Here is an 11,741-nt window from a genome sequence, read left to right on the forward strand (position 1 = left end):
TTGGTGCATGTAGCTGAAAGGAACAAATCTAGCTTAAGGACAACTGGATTGTGAGGTTTAAATGGTATCAGTACCTTCCATCTGGTGTCTGCCCAACTATGCCTCCCTCTTTGGTTTTGGCTACATTTTTTCACCACATATGACCTTTCTAGGGCTAGGAAAGATGTTTTCAAATAGGCACCTTCCATTTTTCTTCATCTGTCTAGAAGAATCCACCTTTTCTCTTCCAGTGTCTGTATAAAATTTTAAGATAGAACTCTTAATCATTTTGATTTCATAAATCAATCACATGGTCAGGAAGATGGCATACTCCGAGTGGTCATTCTGGGTCTGGTGGGAGGTGAGCACAGCTATACAAGAATCATGTGAAAAAGGAGAACAGAGGATCCCTAGGAGGGCACAAAGTGCTGTTACTAGAAAAGGGGAGAATGGATACATGGTGGACAAAACCATGCATCTATCACAGACACCTATACCAAAATCAGAGAGATGCCCAGGACATCTCCTATCCTGAAGTATTCTGTGTGCTAGATTATACCAAACATGCAGGAGAATGACCCAAAAGACTAGGTCTGAGGAGTCCATAAGATATCCTTAAAGTTTCTTGCTATGGCACCTGCCTCCTTCAGAATTAGGCCCTATCTCTAGCTGCTTGTCCATTTTTTGCTTGTCATTTTATTGTCCCCAAAGAGATCAGTAATCATTTAGCTTGACTATAGTAGGCAATGCATCCAGGCTCAGCCAAGCAAAGGAATGAATCTTTAGGTCTCTGGTGAGACGTCTCCTTCTATGGAGGCCTAGTGACTGTTCTGTCCTTAGAAAATGTTATAATCTACTCATGAATAAGGAAGAAAATATCAACTCGTTTCTAATTGCATTCTCTTCTTCCCTCCCTCTCTCCCTCCTTCCCTCTCTTCATGCCCTCCTTTCTTCTTTCTTGGCATCTATCTATCATCTATCTATCATCTGTCTGCTGTCCCTCTGTCTGTCTATCATCATCTATCATCATATATCACCATCAACTACCTTCTATCACCTATGACACTTATATAGTATTCGCTATGTGCCAGTCACCATTTTAAGTGCTTTTTACAAATATCATCTCCTTTATTCCATATAATCTTCATATCCTAACTGTGCTGTTTGTGTTCCAGTTGAGGAGAGATGTTTTCTTCTGCAGGTTTATGAAAGTACATAAATTAATCCTGGAGATTTAGAAAGTCAAAGTAATCAATAATTAAAGCTAACAGAAAGAAACTTAGCTTAGAACGAATCAAGATTACTAACCACCCTCCTTCTAAAAAGGAAGAAAACATTAAATAATTATTCATCGAGTACAGTAAGCCCTCTTAACATCATTGATAGGTTCTTGGAACTATGACAAAATGATGTATGATGAAACCAATTTTACCGTAGTCTAATTAATATAAACAAGAGTTAAGCTCCTATGGTATCTCATGAAGGTTTTAATGAAACGATGTTCGATCAAACAACATTATTTGAGGACCTGCTGTGTTTGATCCCTGGGTCTTTTGAAAATTATAATTTAAGACACTCCTCTGGATTATTTTAATGTGAGATAAATAAATGGAATTCAATCAAAGTTATTAAGGGTCTTCTATATACTAGATACTATGCTAAAAGATATACTTACTTATTTGTCCTTAGTGAATGAGACACAGTTCCTGCTCTCATAAAACTTACTGTCTAGTGAGTAATAGTTAAAGATGGCAGAGACTGATAATCACTTCCCTGTTTATTCCATCCTTCTTTCTCTTAGTAATAGAATATCCAAAAGTTTTAGCTGTGCATATGGCTACCTCAGCACTTTTGTGAGTAGACTTGGCTATGAAACTTTGTTCTGGAAATCAGGTGTGAGCAGAAGAAATACATACAACTCCCAGGTTGTAATGTTTAAAAAATCTCCCTTCTCCCACTTCTTCTGCCTCTCTCCCTATAGATTGGAATGTTCAAATATGTTGCTGGAGTCCAGCTTCAACTATGAGATAACAACACTCTAGCAGCCTCTTTCAATTGGGGTTCTTAAGAGAGTTAAGTATTACAGAAAATGATTTAACTCTTATCTCTCTTCATTATTCCAAGGATGATATGAAGCTATACTATTCTAGATAGTATAGGAGCAAGTATTAAAGCTTATTTCTTTCTCAAGAAATCTCCATTGACAAGGGCTACTTAGGAATGTTGGAGCAAGAAGATGGAAGGAACCTGGGTTTCTAGATGTCTACACAGACTACAACCTCCAAACCATTCTAGGCTGCCTGCCCATCTCTAAACTATACGAAAGAGAAATTAATGTAAATATTATTGGAGCCATTATATTTTGTGGTGTCTTTTATACAGCGGCTTAGCCTTTGCCTATCTAATTTATACCAATAAGGAAAACAGCATTGCTGTGGGACTCAAGAGGCTTGGTTTCAAGAACTTTGTGATGTTGGCCCAGCTGGCCTCAACCTGAGAAGATAAATTAGAGCATTTTGGGTATTGTCTTTGGCACAATCCTTCAGTCAAGGGAAGCCATGTGGACAGAGCAGCAGCTGCAGACTCAGAGAAACAACTCTAAAGCAATGCCAAGAAATACCTTTTCGATTTGCCTCCTGCTCAGCTTGCTCCTAGATTCTTCTGGGATAAATACCCCACTTATTCATGAACCAAAAATTCAAGCTGTCAAGGAATGAAGCTGATGTGTAAAAGAACTGTCAGACCAAACACATATTAGCAAATGGCTGGCCTTTCTTCTAGAAGACACACCTTACCCCAAAGACAAATAGCATAGTTGCCGGCAGAGGGGACATTAGTAGGCATCTTAAGAGAATACTGTATTCTGGGCTCTACTAGATTTTTGTATCTCTCCAATATGGTGACTTTGCAGTACCAAAGTCCAACCACTGATCGTCCTCCTCATAGTTCTTATTAATAGAGGCATAGCACACTAGCTGTGACTAGTAGAGTGGTCCTAACTAACTTTGATGCCCAAAGTGCAAGGCCCATGGACGGTATCACATGTATTTCTTGTAACCACTTATAAAGTGGGAGGTATCAATCTAGATTTTATAGGTGATAAAACTGATGTCTGGAGAACTTGACATAACTTGTGGAAGGCCACAGATCTACTAAATGATAGTCTGTCAGGCTCCACAACTGATATTTTATCATATCATGCAGCTTCAGTAGTCCCTTGAAGAACTTGGGGGTTAGGGGCACTGACCTCCTGCACAGTCAAAAACCTGTGTCTAACTACAATTGGTCCTCCATGTATGTGGATTCCCAACCACAAAGTTGACCCTTGAAACAACATGGATTTGAAATATATGGGTCTCTTAAACTTTGGTCAACTGAAAAAAAAAAACTGTATATAATTGAACTAACGCAGTTCAAACCTGTGTTGTTCAAAGGTCAACTGTACTGAGTAAAAATGACCTCTATTGTACGTTGAATTGTTGACCCCAATTTTCCACCTCTCCCTGTATCTACACTCTTTATAAACGAGTTTAAAGGAGTTCTCACTAGAGGCATAGTGTACTTCCATGTCTCTTGGCTTTGGACTCAACTTGTTTTGGCCAATTGATGTGGGTGGGCATCACTTTGTACCTGTTCTGAGCCTAAGCTTTAAGAGACATCACAATTTCTGACTGCTCTTTGGGGCTACTGTCATTGCCATGAGAAGAAGATGCCCTGGATAATCCACTGCAACCAAAGAGGATAAAAAGAAGCCTCCTTAGAAAGTTCCTCCCCTTTATCCTGGTCCCCAGAATGAACATACGTGAAGTAGGTCTGAGCCCAACCTACAGCAAGGAATTAAGCCGAGATCAATTTGCAGATTGAAGCAGAGCAGCCAGCCAATCCTGGTCTAGAAGAATAAATTACTGTTTTAAGACACTGAAATGGTTGTGTGAGCAAGAATAAATTACTGTTTTAAGACATTGAGATGTTTGGCTGAAACAATCTCTTAGAACAGGGGTTCCCAACCCCTGGGCCACAGACCAGTACTGGTCGAGAGTCTGTTAGGAACCAGTCTGCACATCAGGAGGGTGAGTGGCAGGCCAGTGGGCAAAGCTTCATCAGTATTTGCAGCCACTCCCCAGAGCTAGCATCACTGCCTCAGCTCTACCTCAGATCATCAGGCCATAGGAGAACCAGTTCTTGGTGCCAAAAAGATTGGGGACCTCTGTCTTAGAACATTCTTTAGCCACTATGGAAATATCATAGCCTTGTCCTGAAACTAGGATGAGAGATATCATTATTCTGCTTATAATTCTTTAACGACTCCTTATAGCTTTTATTATGCATATGTAAGGGTCTTGTTTTCTAATCCATTCAGCCACCCTATGTCTTTTGGTTGGCACATTTAATTCACTTACATTTAAAGTGATTGTTGATAGTTATACAGTTATTGTCATTTTATTATTCATATTTATGTTTTTCCCCTGCCCCTTTTTTTCTTCTTAAAGAAGTCCCTTTAACATTTCCTGTAATCCTAATTTGGTGCTGATGAACTCCTTTAGCTTTTTCTTGTCTGGGAATCTCTTTATCTGTCATTCAATTCTGAATGATAGCTTTGCTTGGTAGAATAATCTTGGTTGTAGTTCCTTTCTTTTCATCATTTGGAATATTTTGTGCCAATCCTTCTGGCCTACAAAGTTTCTGTTGAGAAATCAGCTGACAGTCTTACAGTAGCTCCCTTATGGATAACTGTTTTTTTCTTGCTTATTTTAAGATTCTCTCTTTGTCTTTAAACTTGGCATTTTAATTATGATATGTCTTGGTGTGTTCATCTTGTTTGGTACTCTCAGTGCTTCCTGAATTTGTATGTCTATTTCCTTTGCCAGGTTAGGAAAGTTTTCCACCATTATTTATTCAAATGGGTTTTCAATTCTTTGGTCTCTCTCTTCTCCTTCTCCTTCTTCTTTTTTAAAATGCCTACAGCACCTAATATTCCTAGGTGGTCTCCCACCCAAGTACTAACCAGGTCCAATCCTGCTTAGCTTCTGAGATCAGATGAGATTGGGCATGTTCAAGGTGGCACGACCATAGACCTCTCTTCTCTATCTTGAATACCTATGATGTGAAGGTTAATACGCTTGATGCTGTCCCAGAGGCCCCTTCAACTGTCCTCATTTTGGGGGGATTCTTTTTTTTTTGCTGTTCAGATTATGTGTTTCCTGCTACCTTATCTTCTAAATCACTGATTCAGTTCTCTGCTTCATCTAATCTACTATTGATTCCTTCTGATGTATTCTTCATTTCAGATATTGTATTCTTCATTCCTGACCATTTTAAAAATATTTTCTACCTCCATTTCTATGTTTCCTACCTCTTCGTTGAATTTCTCACTGAGATCATTGAGCATCTTTATAATCAGTGTTTTGAACTCTGCACCTGGTAGATTGCTTGTCTCCTTTTGTTTAGTTCTTTTTATGGAGTTTTGTTCTGTTCTTTCATTTGGGACATGTGTCTTTGTCTCCTCATTTGGGCTACCTTCTTATGTTTGTTTCTGTGTATTAGGTAGAGCTACTATTTATCCCAGTCTTGGTAGGGCGGCCTTATATAGTAGGTGTCCTGTTTGGCCCAGGGGCACAATCTCCCTGGTCACTGAGCTGGGTAGTGCATATGTGTCCCTTGTGTGGATTGCATGTGCCCTCCTGCTGTAGTTGAGTCTTGACATCGCTGTTAGCATGTCAATGGGAGGGATTGATCCTCAGGCTGGTTGGATGTGAGGACTGTCTGTGACTACAGTGCAAGGGCTGACCCTACAGAGCAAGATTTACTTTAGTGGGGCTCTACTGCCTGCCAAGTCTGCCCTTTGGATGTGTTGTTTTGGAGGTAGTTTTTTGATGTTCTGGTGTGTTCTGAAGCTGTGTCACTGGGAGTGTTGGTTCTGGGGCCTCTTGGGAGGAGGTCTTGTGCAGGCCAACATCAGCCACTGCCTGTGCCCTGCCTGGGGGCACTTGGTTTGAGCTACAAAGTGATCTGAAAATGGTTACCACTTGTGTTGGGCATGGAGGTGCCTGAGGGAAGCTCAGCTGTGAACTAAGGCCAGCTGCCACTAATACTGGGCTTGGGACTGCTTAGCAAGTTACAGGGCATGCTGAGGCCAGATGCTGCTTGTTTGGGGTTTGTGAATCTTTGAGAGGTTCTAGAAATGTCTGCAGCATGAGCCAAGATAGGTCATTTTATGGAAAAACCACTGAAAGTGGCTTGGGTGGGCCTACAAGTTAGGTGCAGTATGGTCTCAGGGAATCACCAGGGCCAGGTGAACACTGTTAGCCAGGTCGATGGAGACTTAACTGTGGTGACTGTCTGAGCGTACATGCTGGGTGGAGGAGGGCTCAACAAAAGAACAATGGCTTCTGCCAGCATGTCTGTCTGGGAGAAAGTTGTCCCTCCGGCCCTCGTCCTGAAGCCAACAATTCAGTTCCTCTCCGTATGTCCCTGGCACCTTCTGAGCAGCTGCCCCAGTGCTGGAGCTCAGAGTGAGTAAGTCTGTCAGTAAGTAAATCCATGTGCGGGCCCTTTAAGAGGAATGCCTGGAACTCCAGCCATCCTTGTCTCACTCAGCTATAATCACCACTGGTTTTCACAGCCAGAAGATGTGAGGACTTCTCTTCCCAGGACTGGAACCCTGGGCTGGGGAATCTTGTGTGGGGACAGGACCCCTTGCTCCTCCAGGACAACCTCCACAGCTGAGATATCCGTCCTGATTTTTAACCACCATATATGGGTTTGGGACCAGTTCATTCCTAGTCTCTCCCTCTCCTACCAGTCTCTGCGTGGCTTCTTTTGTATATCCTTAAGTAGGACTTCTGTTTAGTTAGACTTCAGGTGGTTCTTAATAATGGTTGTTCTGTAGTTTAATTTTGATGTTGTCTTGGAGGAGGTGAGCACAGTGTTACCTACTCTACCATCTTGACCAGAGGCCGTGAATGAGACTTGGTTTTGATGCTCCTTTCTAATGGGGATGGAAGAGAATATACTTATTAGATTAATGGCAGCATACTATGTGTCTGACACCATGTTACGCTACTTTAGCGAAAGTACCACATAGAGCAGCACCTTCAGTTGGGACCACTATTTGGTTGAATTTACAAAGTACACTCTCATACTCTAACTATATTTGATTTTTGAGGGGATCAGGATGGTAAATGGAAATATAATGGATACCACCACCTCTGCATCCTATAGATCTTTAAGTATCACTCTGACTTTACTGCACAATTTTTACATTATGATAATTGTGCCCACGTTTAATCACTGCTGCCTGATCTCTATTGCCACCTTGAGATTCTATCATTCCTCTTAGGGAGCTCAATTCTCTAACAGCTACCCCTCAGAGGGTAGCTACTTTTGAGCTTTTTGTGAGAGTGCCTCTCTAATCAGTGCATGCTTGATTGCTTTGGTAAACTGTTGGTTGTTGGGCTTTCTAGCTTTAAGTAATCTGTCTTGTGTATCTACCTCTCTGCACCTTTAATCCCTTCCTCTGCTGTCTGCCTTGGCAGTTCCAGCATTTGTACTTGTTTTAGTGAGGGGCACAACTTTCCAAAGATTCCCAAAGAGCTACCTTAACAACATATTAGCATCATCTCTTAAGGTTCTTGCCAGGTGTTAAATTCTATACTAGGGCAATTTCTACCACGTTGACAAACTCTCCTTTATTCATCTCTGTGTTCTACTCTCCTTTGTCCTGCACTTTTAGGAACAATCCCATATTTTCTGAACTCCTGCTGGTATATTTTAGGAAGATCTTGCACCAATGTTAGTTTACAATCTCCTATTCCCTTACAAGGCCAAGCACAGCTCCAAACAGAATCCTGACATTTGCATAGCAAATCTTCCCAGATTGAGATTTTTACCTTTTTTGAAGATCAATGCAATGATTAAGGAGGATTATCAACTTTTTCTGCTCTCCTGTATAGGAGATGAAAGCCTCCTTTTCATGCTACCAAAGGAGCACTCTGGCTTTCACCTTTAGCTTTTGATTATGCATTAATCATTCTCAACCTCTGTCTATTGCCTTAGAACAGCTCTCAATTCCAGTGTTCTTATAATTGCTTCCACATTTTTCTAATGCTTCACACACTCTTTTTGTGGCAAAAATTAAGGAAGATATCAATGGATAAAGCAACCTACTACAAAGGAAATTCTGGAAGAGGGCTAAGAGCCGAGGGCTGATTGTCTGGCAGTAGTACTCCCAGGAGGTACAGAGGCATGAAGTGCTGTGGTATGGAAGAGGAATAAAGCAGTTTAGTATTGGAGTTAGAGCTGGAACCACAAAGTTAATATTATTAGAATCAGAACCCATGTCTTCTGAGAGTTAGTCTCATTGTTATTCTAGTGTAACAAGCAATCTCTGTTAAGTCAAATAAGGCAGCTAGATTCATTGCTCACTTGGGGGAAAAGCCATGTGCTCTCCTCTTCTAATTCCAGAAGAATCACCATCCCTGTCACAGGAACAGGGCAGAGAGGTACAGAATAGAGACCCTGGCAGGATACTCACAGCCCAGGCCTTATTCCAACACTTGGGGGATCTTTCAGCACCAGTTGTTAATGCTTCCTTGGTGTCCTTTTCTCTTCCAACTCTCACGCTCAAGGGTTTCCATAACAGCCAGCCTTTCAGGGAGCTAAAAATGATGCCAATGACTAGTGATTGCTTCCTTCATCACCTCTCTCCTAAGAGGCAGAGGATGTGAGGAAACTCTAACTTCCATTTCAAGGACTGTCACCACTCACATTCCAGCAAATATTCAACTTTATTAAAAGATTTAATCCAACTTATCAATTTGTTTGGGGAGGTAAATTTTTTTCAATGTAAAAGTAATAACAATTATTTCTAGAAAACTTGGAAATTTCATACATAGAAAAAAATAACTACATTCATTACATCACAGAAAGACAAGCACTGTTACATTTTGGTACATTTCATTCCTATTTTTTTATGACTTTGTTTTACACATTTATAATCACATAAAGCATTTTTTTTAGCTTTAGACTTTAATATTATAAAAGAAACATTTTCACTGCTTTAATCCTCGTGGATATAATATTAAGTGGAATATTACACAACAAGAATATATTGCCTATTTAATCACATCTTTTTCTTGGGGTAGATATATGATATATATGACAAGTAAATCATTGATAAGTTCTTGGAAGTTGCAACTTTAAGAGAAACAACATATAACTAAACCAATTTTTCCATAGATTTATTGATATAAATAAGAATTAAGTTCCTATGTCATATTTCTGGTCACAAAAACATCATCAAAACACTTCCAATATTAAACACTGAAATAAATGTGAACTCTACTTACATTTAAGAAAGATTAATAAAAACAAGTAAGAGAATTCTTTTCCAACCCGCTTATTCCAGCACCTCGGGGCTCTAGGGGGAACCCATGCAGACAGGATGCCCTTCCATTCCAGGACACACTTACACACATACCCATACCAGAGTGGGATAATGTACGCATGTCAATTCACTTCATATGTACATCTTTGGGATGAGAGAGGAAACCAGAGTCCCTAGAGAAAACCCATGCAGACAAGGAGAGAACATGCAAACTCTATAGGCAGTGGCCCTGCTGGGAACTGATTTCTCTTCCTCAACAAGATTATAATGAAATAACTTCGAAAAAAGATGTTATTCGAGGACCTGCTATATTTATATAATTAAAACACTGTAAAGATGGCCCCGTATTAATCTTTTAAATTTAAAATTAATATGTTGATATTTTCCATGTCATGAAAAATTATTTGTAAGCCTAATTTTTAATTGCTGCATGATATTTCACTATGTGGATGTACTGAACTTTAAGGATGACTATGGTATTATTTGTCATCTGATGAATACAGTGTTTTACTATACTAAATTAATCTGCTGTATGTATCCTTACATTTCCTTAAATTAGATTTCAGGAAGTGCATTACCAGGTAAAAGAGTACGACAAAGACTGCTAGCTGTTCAGGGAACCTATTGTCCCTTCTTACTGAGCACACAACAAAACAACAATTCCCAGCCCCCCAATCCTTGTAGTAAAGCCTGCTGAGATAGCCGAGTCCTAGCCAGAGGAATGTAAGCTACTTCCAGGCCTGTCCATAAGATATTACATGCATACTCCTCTGTACTGTTTCCACTTCTGTAGAATGGTCCCGGATATCTCCATTGAATCTGGCCAAGGGTCTATTAATTACCAGGTTCTTGAATGATTTTATAGAGCACCTCTCTCTTTCTTTTTTCTCACACACGTACACACATACCTGAGATCTGAGATATTACAGGAACATCACATGAACAAAAAATACACTTCTATTTTCTTTGAGCCATTATAATACATTTTTGGGTCAATGTTCCAGCAGTTAATGTTAACCCAATTAATACAAAAATACACATTTTAAAATACCTTTTAATATTGTTATTTTGTACTTATTTTTAAATTGCTGTCTAGAAAGTTATTGCTAATGTATATTTTCACCAGCAATGTGTGCAAAAGCCCACACCATTGTAAGCATTAAAAATGTATTTGCCACCTTGCATGAAAAAATTATCATCATTAATTTTTTGATTACTAGTGGTTAAATATTTTTCTTTTAGTCATTTGAATTTCATGTCTTTCTAATATGGAAATTGCATAATTAAAAAAACACTCAAATATATCTATCCTTTTGTGATGTATTTCATTGTTTTAATCTGCATGTTTATAGACAATTTGAAATTAATAGTCTATTGATCTAAAGAGGCAGGTTTGAATTTTTTGGCTAATATATTAGAGGATCTCAAACTATTACTATATTTTAAAATTATAATAATATCTCATGACCAATGAGAACAAGAAAAAAACCTGGATTTGTTCCTGCAATTCTGAGAAAACTAAATTATTAATCAGATAATTGCAGAATAGCACATTCAAAACAAATATTAAGCAATCCCATTGAAACTCTGGTGTTGGAAAACAAGGCCACCATCTGGGATATTCTATATTTATTTGGTTTTGGGTTGTGTGATTATGCTGCAATTCACTATAATTAGGAAGAGTATTATAATGGAGTTTAACTCAGCCTATACATTGGCTTTGATATACATGACACATGTCACCACCTTGATTTTCTTTCATGAGTTGAATGCTTTATTTCAAGTATGGTCTCCACTCTAGTGCTATGCTCTGGTGAGAGTGAGGGATTGGGTGGTGAAGGATTCTTGAAGTTATAACCCATTCCCTATGCTTACTTTGACCTCTCTGTTCTTATGTGGTTCTGCAAGTCACCTTTACCTTACCCTCATGGTTATTTTGGCCATCTTAGTCTCAACTATTATCAGGACTTATGACGCAAATATTTATTGAGTGCCTACTATGTGTCAGGCACTATTCTAGGTGCTGGGAATGCAGTAGATAAAAAAAGAGGAAAGGAAAAATCCCTGCCCATAAGGAACTTGCAGACAGTATATAATAAACATAATAAATAAGTACTATTATATAGTGTGTTGAAAAATGGTAAGTGCTATGGGAAAAAAAAAATTTAAAAAGTAGAGCAATGTAAGAGTGGTTAAGAGTTCTGGGGTGGGAAGAAGCTGGTTGCAGTATTAAATGGGTAGTCAGGGTTGGCCTCATGGAGAAGAGATTTGAGTAAAAACTTGAAGGAAGTAAGAGAGAAGAGTTGATCAAGTAGATATACAGGTAAGAGGAGCAGTCAGTGTAAAGGCCCTAATGTAGGCTGTAGGTAAAGCAGAT

The 11,741-nt window shown here is 39.2% G+C and overlaps 1 pseudogene; it reads right to left on the reverse strand.

Moving 5' to 3' along the window:
* Nucleotides 1–4,935: 4,935 nt before the first annotated feature.
* LOC111747234 lies at nt 4,936–5,054 on the reverse strand (annotated as a pseudogene).
* Nucleotides 5,055–11,741: the final 6,687 nt, after the last annotated feature.

Source organism: Pteropus vampyrus, unplaced genomic scaffold (genome assembly GCF_000151845.1).
Source record: "Pteropus vampyrus isolate Shadow unplaced genomic scaffold, Pvam_2.0 Scaffold215, whole genome shotgun sequence".
Taxonomy (NCBI): Eukaryota; Metazoa; Chordata; class Mammalia; order Chiroptera; family Pteropodidae; genus Pteropus; species Pteropus vampyrus.